The following is a 13901-nucleotide window of genomic DNA, read 5'->3' as shown; positions in this document are numbered from 1 at the left end:
TCATAGTAGAACCTATTGAGCGTAATTGAAAACATTAATTGATAGGGCTATTATTTTTGTTATAGTTATTCCTATCTATGGTATTTAAAGTGTTAGGTCTAGGCACCTACAAATTATACTTAACTATTTTTCTTCTGAAAATGAACAAGTGCAAGTGTCCACAATTGGAGAAATTTGATAATTTTGAGGTAAGGCTAATGAACGTGATCTGCAGCAATCACTGTGCCAACTAGGGTCTGTTAGGCTATAGGAACACATTTGAGAAGTTTCTTAGTGAACATTTCAGAATTAAATTAATAGGAAGAGACAAATTACGGTACATCTCAATCTACACATCATTCTAACAATAAACTTGAATCCCAAACGTAATTGTCACTTTTCTTTATGGTGAACCTCAGGTCATTTTGAGCATGCACTTCTAGGCCTATCAAAATAGCTGGGTGTAAGGACAACCGTTCGCTGGGTGGAGCTGTCCGCTACTCCTGTCGAGCTCCCCGAGGCAAATGCGATTAAGATTAGCACATTTCGCCTTCCCTCGACATGCGGGGAGTCCGCATAGTAGTTTTGTTTAGACAGTAGTGAGGCTGATCGACATGGCTGCGTATGTTCTTTCTCTCAGCGAACCCTTAAGCAGTCAGATGGATTGAACAAAAAACGATTGCACTACACCGTTTTGTACACAGAGGAAATACCGTTAGTTATTTGCCATATTCCGTCACGAGTGTGACGCTTTATGTGTGGTTGTTCGCTGGGGGTACCGAGAGCTGTCAAGAGCACCCCAAGAATTGGAGTAGGCTACGAGTATCAAGATGCATTCATTGACCAATAACGTCATCTGACAGAAACTTTGGGAGATTATTGATAGGCGTTATCGATGCTATCATCAACAGTAGTGGTATTTCTATAATTTATCTTGGACTGATAGCCAGCAAGGTGTCAGGTAAGTCTGGATACATTTCATAATTTTGTGAACAGGTGTTTGAATTAACTATACAGCAAGTTGACTAATAAATAAATTCCTGCAGGATTCTTGGCCTTATACGCGCACCTTTCATTGGGGCAATTTTATAGAATCTTGTAATGGCTCGAATTTCTCAATTTGTCACATAAGATTGTATTTGTTTTTCTTAATGCTACGTTAGGTTAGTACTTTATAGTAATCAGAAGTACCCTATGTCAGAGATAGTCCTATATGAATTTGTGCCCCTTACTGTCATCACTTGACAGCTCATGCAGAGGGATTGTCTAACACTGTAAGAAAACAATTAAAGTATTGAGCCACTACTAATTTAATGTTTAACAGTGCCAAAATCCCCTCGGAGTGGCTAATATATTTGAAAAGCCTAAATATCGATACAGTAAAATTACTAAATGAATGGCCGGGTAACCCATTGACGAGTGAGACAAACGGTTCCATGGTTACTCTCTGGATCTTCAGTGTGGACACTGTGCTTTGTGTGTTTCCTCTCTCTTCCATTGAAATAAAACAACAATCCGCGGGGAACCGCCACACATGGTGCGCATGAGCTAGGACCCGCTCATAAAGGCCCTGTTGACTAATCTTACACTGGGGTCATTAGTAATCTTGGCTCACATTGAGTTACGCATATGCTACTGTAGAAGCTCGCAATGTGCAAGTGTGGCCATCAGTAAAATAACTGCTTTGCGCCACTTTTGCAGGGCATGTACATTTTTTACACGATGTTTTAACATTTAGAAGTGCCTGTCCGGTTTTCTATATATTTAAACATATCCACGCCATCTTTAATTGATTTGACGTGATGTCATATTGGTGCGTTTAAGTCTCCTTTGTTGCTTCCTCTATGGTGCCACAGCTGAGTTAAATTCATTTTGTCAGTGGGCAGTGAACTACTTCTATATCCATTCAGCATACACCTGCTCCTTGTTTTTGGGATAATAATGCTGCTTCTCTATTAAGCCCTGTCTGTCAGTCTTTGAACAGTAATGCTTCTGTCCATAGTTAAGCAGACATTTGGAGGTTTAAGTGTAGAATCAGACAGATTTGCACTTGCAGCAAACCTAGAATGGTGTTTTCTCAACTCATTAATTTACAGCATTTGTATTAAGGGCCCAGTGCAGTCAAAATCCTGTTTTTCCTGTGTTTTATATCATATTGTAAAACAGCTGATGAAACTAACACTGTAAAAGTGAAATTTATTGTTATTTAATGATAGTTGAAAATACAATCGGCAAAGCAACTTCTAATCAGCAGGTTAACATGGGTGGGAGTTTCGGCTTTCCATGGTGACATCACCATGTGGTAAATTGATTAATAGACCAATAACAAAGACAGTTCCAAACCTCTCTGCCAATAATAGCTAGTTTTCAGCTTCCCCCTTCCCACTCAGACAACTCCCAGACAGTCCTAGAAAATGTCTTGTTTGAGACATTTTTTGTTGTTGCTAAAAGGCAGTTTTTGGCCATTTTAATGGAAATCTAATACATTAACCACATTTCCTTCCAACAATTTCATACTGATTAATTACCTGTCGCATGATAAAAAGTCTGGGCTGATGGAAACATGAAATGCAGAAACAATTTTATAAATGGCGACAGACAATTTGTTCGTTCGAGTGGGATGTCCCACGATGACTCGGGAAAGCATGCAGTTTATTCGTTTACAGATTAAACAAGGTATGATGAACTTCAGGGTGGTAAATGTGCAAGGTGATGAGTTTGATGCTCCTTCCAAAAATATTGAGGGTCTTATTCTGGTGACATTATGATCGATGCTTGGCTGCCATTGGACAAATGCAAATAATATTGCTCTTATCCATAATAATCTCATAATGTAGGTAGCCTATGTAGGTAGCACTGTATCTGCTAGCTATAATGTAGGTAGCACTGTATCTGCTAGCTATTGGCTGGAGTACATGTGCCAAGACCGGAGTGTGACCAAACCATCAGTAGAGTTGAAAATGTGATGGAAACTCATTTATTTAACTTGTATTTTTCATTTGGTACATGGTAATTTAGAGGTAAAAGTAATTTTTATGTGCACTACGTCATCACGCACAGCCTTTTATCAGCAAAAAGTCAGTTTTGATGGAGATATCTCTGGTGGGAAAATGCGCATATTATTTTTTGCAGATTTTAGAATATTCGCATCAAATTCTGTCGTAAATTCGATGGAAATCTAGCTAGTAAGGTACTTAATTGTTACCCAGAAATGATTTGATATTGGTATAAAAATGTCTGTATTGGGTATTTAAGAGTGGCAAATCCCAGTATGCTACAGTAGCCACTTTCCACTGTGTTTTGGGCAGACTTGGGTCTTATTACTTGCCCGAGTGTCTTTTGTTTGTTTGTTTCTTTTGTTTGTTTGCTTTTATGTCATTGCTTGGCACGACTTACGGCGCAGTCGCCTGTGTGTGAGTGTGAATGTGATTCACTGGGCGGAAACTGTTTTACTGCCTGCCCTGCTCAGCCTCCGTGGCTTCCCCTTACTGCAGCCGCACACAAAGGGGACAGTGCCATAAACAGGCCGTGCTAATTGATAAGGTGCTAGAGTGCCTCATGGCCATACTGAGATGGATGTCTGCTGGAGAGATGCCTCACAGGGCAAGGCGTGATGGAGCAACAGACAAAGAGACAGCCTCCCAATCAGCAGAATCACAGGGGGCCAAGGTGATGTCCTGAAAACCCAACTGAGCACCCCCAATAAGAGGCGGTCGATGTTCCTCTTCTGGGCGCAGTCTAGATTGATCATAGACATGGCTGTTTTTGTGTTGGGAATGGCAGTGGTGGGAGTGGGTGTCCTTTAATACCCCGCAGAAGTTACTAACACCCTCCCTCTTTCCCTCAATCCCTCCTCACCCCTAGCATGCTGCCCCCTCCTCCTGCTTCACCAAGCAGCGTGGGTAAAGTGTCTGCATGTAGCTAGGAACCAAAGCAGGGGCAGCTGCCTCACCCATATGTCAAGAGCATCGATTTTATTATGTTTGAAAACGAATCGTTCGAAGTGGAGCTCTGCGCTCCTCCATCCTTCTGATGGAGCAGAGAAGGGAGGGGAAAGTGCCTCATCCTGTGGGCCCTGACTCCCAGACTCCTAGATCCAGATGGGGCTCTCTCTGTGGGCTTCTTTACAGGGGATAAGGTAGGTCAGTGTTGTGGATCTCTCCATGTATCCCTCCTTTAAACATTTGGAAGTCTTCACACCCATCTTGGGTTATAATACGGTGTTCTCTGCTTATTCATTGTGCTCATTTCTTATTGTAACAATACTATGTAGATAGCTCAGTGCCACAGAGCAAGGCACGGCTCTGACTTATGCTAAGTGTGTGGGAAAATGGGATAGAGATTAGTTCCAGTCTGGTTTTGTTTTCCACACCTTGAGAGTGTAAATAGTGGGGTTCCAGCCTCAGAGCTCTTTCCCACCACTTTGGGGCCTCGGCTAAAACAAAGCACCCACGCATGCCATTGGGCTGCACACAGTCACTCAATTCAGCCAGCTCAGCCCAGCCCAGTTCACAAAGACACAGGAGCCACAGGAGCCACAGCACAGTAGCAGCGCAGTGGGGATATGACTGGGGTTACGCAGTTCAGCTGAGTGCTGCTATGGGAGAGAGGCTGGGAGGCCAAGAACATGCTCAGAGAGCATACATAAATGGCATGAATTCCCTCCTGGTTTTGAGCATATCATGGGCAGTTTAGATCATTAGAGATAAGTTCTACTCTTATAACATGACAATCAACTCTCAGGCTAATAAGCTAATGGTGATGGAATGTTGCAGGTTGGACTGTGTCTGTGCTGGTTGGTGGCGGGACGCTCCTCGATTTCGTGATTTTTGGTCAATGTTGAAAAGCACAGCTGTGGAAAGGCAGCATAATTAGGGCTCTGATTCCAAAAAGGAGACATGAAGAGATTGAATGTGTCGTGGGGTGAAGCACGCGCATACACACACACACAGACAGACAAAGACATCACACACAGACACAAAACGCACACTTAACATTTTCCCTTGTTTCGTTTGTTAACTACTTAAACGGAGTGGAATATTTGAACAAATGGCGGTAGCTAAGGAGGGACAGAAGAAAAGGATCACTACCTTACTAAAGGAATTGAAGCTCACTTGGTTTTTAGCGCTGCTGCGGTCAGCTAATAGGCGGGTATTGAGTGTCCTTTATGCTCAAACGTAAGAGAGATGACGAGAGAAGAAACCTGTGTTAGGTGATGTCATCACCACATGTTTTAAGTTGCAGTAAAAGTCTAAAGCTATTGCCATCACGTTGATGGAATAACAGTGAGTCGCTTCTCCTCGACTTTGTCAGATAAGTGACGGATTCTAATTTATCCACTGTTGAAGTGCTTATAGACTGTGTTCAGAGTACTTTTGTCAGTTCAAGCTAACCAGTAAGACGGTGTCATGTTTTAGTAGCAGTTTACTTTGGAGCAGAGGGACAGGAAAGTGGCGGGTCACATCGTGAGCCCTTGGAGAGGTCCAACAATCCTGAGGTCTCTTTATTTTACCTGACGGACCGCAATTGTTATGCAATGGTTTCTGATGTGAGAATCGTTTCGGTCACTACAGCCAACTCTTGGCCCAGACCTTCCTCTAAACTCAAATCCATTCCCTATACACACACACACACACACACACACACACACACACACACACACACACAGTTCTGTATTGTACTCTGTAGGGCCAAAGAAGAGCCCCCCCCTACAGTTGTCTTGCATCCCATTTTCCTGGGGCATTGAACTTGAACTTCGACCCTCTCTGATGTTCTTAAAGCCGCCTCAGAGACTTAGCACCCTGCTGGGCCATGCGATGCATCACCAGCTTGTCCACTCTCACTGAGGTCCATAGCTGCTACTTACCTCAGCTTCAACAAAGGACTGTCAATCATTTTTATTTTACCTTTATTTTACTAGGAAAGTCAGTTAAGAACAAATTCTTATTTTCAATGACGGCCTTGGAACAGTGGGTTAACTGCCTGTTCAGGGGCAGAACGACAGATTTTGTACGTTGTCAGCTCGGGGATTTGAACTTGCAACCTTTCGGGTACTAGTCCAATGCTCTAACCACTAGGCTACCCTGACTGAATTTACTATGCCACAAACCTATAAATCATTTTTAAACATGTTTTGCAGTTGCTACACTATCTCTATAATATGACCATTGAACGTAAGATATACAAAGCAGCAATTCTGTCAGCTAGATATTCCCTAGCCATTAAAAGCCTTCATTTGATTGCTCTCTGTCTGCTGTTTAGTGCTCCTGTTCTGTAGGATTTACTGACCCCCCCCCCCCCCCCCCCCCATGGTCACAGTGGTAAGTTTATCCATCCGGCCGTAAACTCCCACGGGTCATACCTCTTATCCTTGTTAGAGGGGGAGCCACGTTTCCTCTCCTAATTTACAGGGGTCGGTTGGAGAGTCACACACAGACTCCCATTGGAGGTCACAAACAGATCACGCTCCCCAGATCTCACCCTCATTAGACCCACCCCAACCCTGCTCTACACCCCAGACCCCACCCCATTCTCCAGCATTAGTTACCCCGATGAGTGCCTTGGTCAGGGGATATAGACAGGCTGGATGAAAGCACTGCTGACAGTATGTAGCCTGTGTATGCATGCATGTGTGTGTGTGTGTGCTCTTTTTATTTCACCTTTATTTTGACAGGGATTCATGCTGAGACCAAGGTCTCTTTTACAGATGAGCCCTGTATAAACATCAATACACATTAATATACACTATACACATCAATACACAAAACATCATCATAGAAAACAAACACATTCTTCAGTAAAAAAGGTCCTCAATCAGCCTTTTGAATTGCTCGAGATCAGGGTTGGGCAACTAGATTCAGCCACGGGGCGATTTTTGTCGGAGCGGATGGTTGGGGCGCCGGAACATTAAGGATAATAATTTATACACTGCAAATTGATCACAGTTAAACCCAAAACGAGATTGTAATTGACCTTAACAATCATGTCATGCCTTGATTACATTGAGAAACGTCTCTTTTTTTCATTTGTGGGAACGCTTTTCTACTAAAAAAGTTTTTAAAAAGTCAACGTGTGTGTGTGTGGCTTATACAGAGGAGCATTCTGTTAATTTTTGTATATATTTTTTTAAACTAAAAACTTTGGGGGCCAACAAAAAAAAGGCACTAATTCATCTCTCTGTGTGTGTGTGTGTGTGTGTGTAGCTTATAAACGGGAGCATTCTATATGTCGTTGCCAGTCAAGAAAAGAAGCAGGCCAATTTGCAACACCCTCTTTCTCTTTCATGTTCTTTCTCTTGACTAAGTGTCTCTGGCTCCTTTCTACCAACCAGGCACCTCCACATTGTGGTTTTGCCATGCTGCAGGAAGGACTTAAGTAGAGCGTTGGAATAGAGATCTGGTGTGTTTGTTGGTCGAGAACATTTAGAGTGGGAGGTGTGTTGATCCTTATTCTCGGTTCTTTCATTTGGAAATTAGGCTAGAGCACCATCTCCATCTTTTTTTTTTTTTACAGGTCCACAGGAGAAAACTGACTGGTTGTTGTGGCCCCCAGAGAGGAGCTGTGACATGAGATTATCAGTTCATGTGTGCATCCTAAAGGGCTCCCGGTTCCTTTATATAGTGCACTGTTGACCAGGGCTTGTGTTCCTTACTATGTGTTGCAATGCTGAGAAAATGGATAAGAAGTTATTAGTTGGGATTTATGCCTTTATACACCTTAGCCACTAAGATGTATAAAGGACTGAGAATAAAGATCAACACACCTCCCACTCTAAATGTTCTCAAACGACAAACACACCAGATCTCTTTTCCAACGCTCTACATAAGTACACGATATGCTGTCATTGATAACCTTTATCAGTTTGTGGACTAGGAAGTGTCACACAGATTCAGAGTAAAGTAGACTGTCTTCACCATATCTGCCGTATGCTTGAAGACAGACAGTTCCCATTCGATGAATTGACGATCGTATCAAAGTGGGGTCCTGAATGGTTTGCTTGCTTATGCTTACTGTCTTCAAGGATAATCTGATCAGCATGCAAAGTCCCCATACGAATCACGGAGCAGGTGTTCGCAGTTAACAGAACCCAGGTTGTGTAGTGACTCACCACATGATGGGGAGAGAGAGGGAGAGAGATAACCTGTGTGGCCTGTGAAGGGCCAGGGAAGGATCACTGAGACTTAAAGACCAGCTTGTTAGTGGAAGTGCGGTATATAGGCTGTGCATTGGCTGTACCGCTGCTTGGGACCGGCCACACTTGATCAGGGATTTACTGAAGCCACAATACTGCCATCTGTCCCCAGTCTGCCAAGAGCAGCCCAGTGGAGAGGCTTGGAGAGGAACGAGGTTCCCACATTGCCCATACTGAAGGGGGTGCGGGAGAGCAGAGAGAGAGGGAGAGAAAGACGCAGAGAGAAGAGGACTATCTGTCTGAATGGGGTTTGTACTCGGCTGGGTGGGAGGGGGAGTCCTGCATGCAAAAAAGGAGAGAGACAAAGAAAAGAGAGGGGGAAAAAAACAACGCGAAAAGAAAAGAACAGGCACAACAGAAGCCTGCTGAAGAACTGTGCGTTGGTCAGTGAATTGTGATGTCCCGCTCCCGCCCTGACAACAGCCACCCCTCTGGGTCCCGTCTCTGTTGTGGACGTCTATGAAAGGCAATTAGCATTTCATCCAGGCCTCACTGGTTACATGCGATGAAGTAATACTCTGTCTAATTTGGCCCTTTTGGTCCCGGTTCTCTAGCGAGCTCGTCCTTGTTTAATCCCCTGAAAGTGCATTTCTGTCTAGCTCAATCATTGTGTGTGTTGTACAGGCTAATCAGTCAGAAGAGAGAGCCAGCTCCAGGGCGCTCGGAGCACTCAATGGAACTGGCTTGTTTTGTCTGGGATTCTACCCACTTTTCTCAAAGAAAAAAAAAAATCTTTGTGTTTTTGGTTTGCGAGGATGTGAGATGCAGTTGGCGCAATTTGAGAGCAGCCAACCGCAGCCGTGGGGACGGGACAATACCTCTGTTAGACGTTCTATTTTTTTCCTGTCCACAGTAAAAAAAGCATCAGTGATTGGCATCATCTCCACAAGAGGAAAATCATTTGCTAGAAAAAGTATCTGTCAATGTGCTTGACGACCTGGAATTGTGTTATATTTTTAGTTGCATTGTTTGTATATCGTTGTCATTTTAATTTGTGTTACTTCCCTTGCCTACCAGTGCATCAGTGTTTTGCTACTTGTCGTGCTTTATGTTTTCTTGCGGACCCCAGGAAGAGTAGCTGCTGCTTCTGCAAAAACGAATGTGGATCCAAATCAACTTGACTGCTCCCTAAGATGGAATGATATCCTTTTTTCTCCCACTCATACCTCTCTGCATCCCTCAAAAACGTATTTCCAAAACACTATTTTGTCTGCTTGTAGGGCTAATGCTAGGTTCTCTGTGTTTTCCCCCCCAAAAATAAATAGAAGTGCATTTCCAGAATAGCTCTCTAAATTAGTGTCTAGCCAACAATATGCTGTGGTTTACTGAATTTGTCAGATTTAATGATGTACCTTTAAGCCAAAGTCACTTATTACATTTCTTAATTCCCCCAAAACTCTGGATGTTGAGAACTTTCACTGATCTAAAAATACTGAAGGAGAAACTATATGTGAAATTGCAATTATGGCTTTGTGAGCTGACCATATATGGCAGCCCTTCGTGGCCAGCGACGAGGAATGGCATGGAGGGTGGTTTCTGAGGTAGCCTAACACATGGGGGTGGCATAATTCATGTATGGTTTTCTCAAATAGAAAACTAACCAACAAACACAGAGGATACATTCTGGTTTGGGCAACGACGCCAAGCTACAGAAATTAAGAGAAAATTAAACAGCCTTTAAAAAAAATTGGTGGAATCAACAACAAGTGGGACACAATCATGAAGTGGAACGACATTTATTGGATATTTCAAACTTTTTTAACAAATCAAAAACTGAAAAATTGGGCGTGCAAAATTATTCAGCCCCCTTAAGTTAATACTTTGTAGCGCCACCTTTTGCTGCGATTACAGCTGTAAGTCGCTTGGGGTATGTCTCTATCAGTTTTGCACATCGAGAGACTGAAATGTTTTCCCATTCCTCCTTGCAAAACAGCTCGAGCTCAGTGAGGTTGGATGGAGAGCATTTGTGAACAGCAGTTTTCAGTTCTTTCCACAGATTCTCGATTGGATTCAGGTCTGGACTTTGACTTGGCCATTCTAACACCTGGATATGTTTATTTTTGAACCATTCCATTGTAGATTTTGCTTTATGTTTTGGATCATTGTCTTGTTGGAAGACAAATCTCCGTCCCAGTCTCAGGTCTTTTGCAGACTCCATCAGGTTTTCTTCCAGAATGGTCCTGTATTTGGCTCCATCCATCTTCCCATCAATTTTAACCATTTTAACCATCTTCCCTGTCCCTGCTGAAGAAAAGCAGGCCCAAACCATGATGCTGCCACCACCATGTTTGACAGTGGGGATGGTGTGTTCAGCTGTGTTGCTTTTACGCCAAACATAACGTTTTGCATTGTTGCCAAAAAGTTCAATTTTGGTTTCATCTGACCAGAGCACCTTCTTCCACATGTTTGGTGTGTCTCCCAGGTGGCTTGCGGCAAACTTTAAACGACACTTTTTATGGATATCTTTAAGAAATGGCTTTCTTCTTGCCACTCTTCCATAAAGGCCAGATTTGTGCAATATAAGACTGATTGTTGTCCTATGGACAGAGTCTCCCACCTCAGCTGTAGATCTCTGCAGTTCATCCAGAGTGATCATGGGCCTCTTGGCTGCATCTCTGATCAGTCTTCTCCTTGTATGAGCTGAAAGTTTAGAGGGACGGCTAGGTCTTGGTAGATTTGCAGTGGTCTGATACTCCTTCCATTTCAATATTATCGCTTGCACAGTGCTCCTTGGGATGTTTAAAGCTTGGGAAATCTTTTTGTATCCAAATCTGGCTTTAAACTTCTTCACAACAGTATCTCGGACCTGCCTGGTGTGTTCCTTGTTCTTCATGATGCTCTCTACGCTTTTGACGGACCTCTGAGACTATCACAGTGCAGGTGCATTGATACGGAGACTTGATTACACACAGGTGGATTGTATTTATCATCATTAGTCATTTAGGTCAACATTGGATCATTCAGAGATCCTCACTGAACTTCTGGAGAGAGTTTTCTGCACTGAAAGTAAAGGGGCTGAATAATTTTGCACGCCCAATTTTTCAGTTTTTGATTTGTTAAAAAAGTTTGAAATATCCAATAAATGTCGTTCCACTTCATGATTGTGTCCCACTTGTTGTTGATTCTTCACAAAAAAATACAGTTTTATATCTTTATGTTTGAAGCCTGAAATGTGGCAAAAGGTCGCAAAGTTCAAGGGGGCCGAATACTTTCGCAAGGCACTGTATTAGACTCACCTTTGGCAGTGATTACAACTGTGTGTCTTTCTGGGTTTGTCTCTTAGAGCTTTGCACACCTGGATTGGACAATATTTGCACATTTTAATTGCACATTCTAATTAATTCTTCAAGCTCTGTGAAGTTGGTCGTTGATCATTGTTAGACAGCTATTTCCAAGTCTTGCCATAGATTTTCAAGCCGATTTAAGTCAAAACTGTAACTAGGCCACTCAAGAACATTTAATGTTGTCTTGGTAAGCAATTCCAGTGTGTACTTGGCCTTGTGTTTAAGGTTATTGTCCGGCTGAAAGGAGAATTAATCTCCCAGTGTCTGGTGGAAAGCAGACTGGAACAGGTTTTCCTCTAGGATTTTGCATGTGCTTAAATCGCCTTTCTGTTTCTTTTTTTATCATGGAAAAACTCCATAGTCTTTAACGATGACAAGCACACCCATAAGATGATGCAGCCTCCACTATCCTTGAAAATATGGCGAGTGGCGTATTGTATTTGCCCCAACAAAATTGCTTTGAAATGGAATAATTAATCAGTTGCACCACTGAATGTATTCAACCGAAATGTCTCTTCTGCATTTAATCAGAGAGATGCCTTAATCGACATCATCAGTACCCGGGGGTTAGCTCCCTTGCTCAAGGAGAGAACGGCAGATCTTTCCTCCTTGCCGTCTCGAACTGGCAACCTTTCGGTTATTGGCCCAACGCTCTTAACTGCTAGGCTACCTGCCGCCCTGCCATACCGTTGCCACATTTTTTTTGCAGAACTACTTTAGTGCCTTGTTGCAAACAGGATGCATGTTTTGGAATATTTGTATTCTGTTCAGGCTTCCTTCTTTTCACTCTGTCATTTAGGTTAGTATTGTGGAGTAACTACAATGTTGTTGATCTGTCTTCAGTTTTCACGCTCATTAAACTCTGTAACTGTTTTAAAGTCACCATTGGTGAAATTCCTGAGCGGTTTCCTTCCTCTCCTGCAACTGAGTTAGTGAAGGACGCCTGTATCTTTATAGTGACTGGGTGTATTGGTACGCCATCCAAAGGGTAATTGATAACTTCACCATGCTCAAAGGGATATTCAATGTCTGCTTTTTTTTATTTGTACCCATCTACCAATATGTGCTCTTCGTTGCGAGGCATTGGAAAACCTCCCTGGTCTTTGTTGTTGAATCTGAGTTTGAAATTCAATGCTCGACTGAGGGACCTTACTGATGATTGTGTATGTGGGGTACAGAGATGAGATTGTCGTTTTAAAAAATCATGTTAAACACAATTAACTTATTATGTGACTTGTTAAGCGCATTTTTACTCCTGAACTTATTTAGAACTTATTTAGCCATAACAAAGGGGTCGAATACTTGTTGACTCAAGACATTTCAGCTTTAAATTCCACTTTGACATTATGGGGTACTGTGTGAAGGCCAGTGACACAAAATCTCAATGTAACCATTTTAAATTCATGCTGTAACACAACAGAATGTTGAAAGGGGTGTGAATACTTTCTGAAATCACTGTTTGTAGTGACACTTTGGGATGTATGAAGTGTACTGCCTACCACTCCCAGTGTGGCCTGTCTCACCCAGATCAATGGAAAGACAGGGGGGTGTCACAGAAACTGTGGTCTACTAGAGTTACTGACAGGCACTTCCAATGTGGCCCGGCTGACTCCAGATCAGGAAACAGAACTTGATGATGAATGAAATCCCACAGCCGCCCCATGTTTAAATCCTGCGGATCTGTGGGAACATAAACTTCTAGACACAACCACAGGCTCATACGTGGGAGGACTTTTTAGAACTAGGGAAACCTAAGGGCTGGGAAAGCCCATCATAAAGACTATGAAGTCTCAAGACTGGGTTTTAAAACATTGGCTTGGCATTTGCATTGGCATGCGATTGAAAAATCTTGGATAGAAGATAGCACGGTATGTATGTTAAAATTAATTTCTCATTGGTACTATTAGCATTTATAATCGCACTGATCCAGTGATTGGCGCACATTGACAGAGTCCTCTGTGTAAGTGTGTTTCTGCTGTAGGAGTCTTTTTTTTAGAAGGGAGTAGTCTGCATCAGACAGTATGTCTATTATTTGGCTACACTCAGCTCCGTGCTCACGTGATCAACCAGAGACACCCATACAGAAGCCTAATATATTGACATATGTTTCAAATACATACAGTACCAGTCAAAAGTTTGGACACAGCTACTCATTCAAGGGTTTTTCTTTATTTTTAGTATTTTCTACATTGTGGAATAATAGTGAAGACATCAAAACCAAGAAATAACACATATGGAATTATGTAGTAACCAAAAAGTGTTAAACAAATCTAAATATATTTGAGATTTGAGATTCTTTCCAACAGTCTTGAAGGAGTTCCCACATATGCTGAGCACTGTTGGCAACTTTTCCTTCACTCTACAGTCCAACTCATCCCAAACCATCTCAATTATGTTGTGGTCGGGTGATTGTGGAGGCCAGGTCATCTGATACAGCACTCCATCAC

General features: G+C 42.5%; 1 protein-coding gene across 1 annotated transcript in view; it reads left to right on the top strand.

Moving 5' to 3' along the window:
* Positions 1–875: 875 nt before the first annotated feature.
* LOC139389777 (adhesion G-protein coupled receptor V1-like) overlaps positions 876–13901 on the top strand; it is a 190389-nt gene continuing 177363 nt past the window's right edge. Inside the window, exon 1 of the mRNA XM_071136722.1 lies at positions 876–940. The gene's annotated coding sequence lies outside the window, so the exon portion shown is untranslated. The remainder of the gene's footprint in view (positions 941–13901) is intronic.

The sequence above is a fragment of the Oncorhynchus clarkii genome, chromosome 30, assembly GCF_045791955.1.
Source record: "Oncorhynchus clarkii lewisi isolate Uvic-CL-2024 chromosome 30, UVic_Ocla_1.0, whole genome shotgun sequence".
In the NCBI taxonomy this organism is placed as follows: Eukaryota; Metazoa; Chordata; class Actinopteri; order Salmoniformes; family Salmonidae; genus Oncorhynchus; species Oncorhynchus clarkii.
This window is presented reverse-complemented; position numbering and strand designations above follow the sequence as displayed.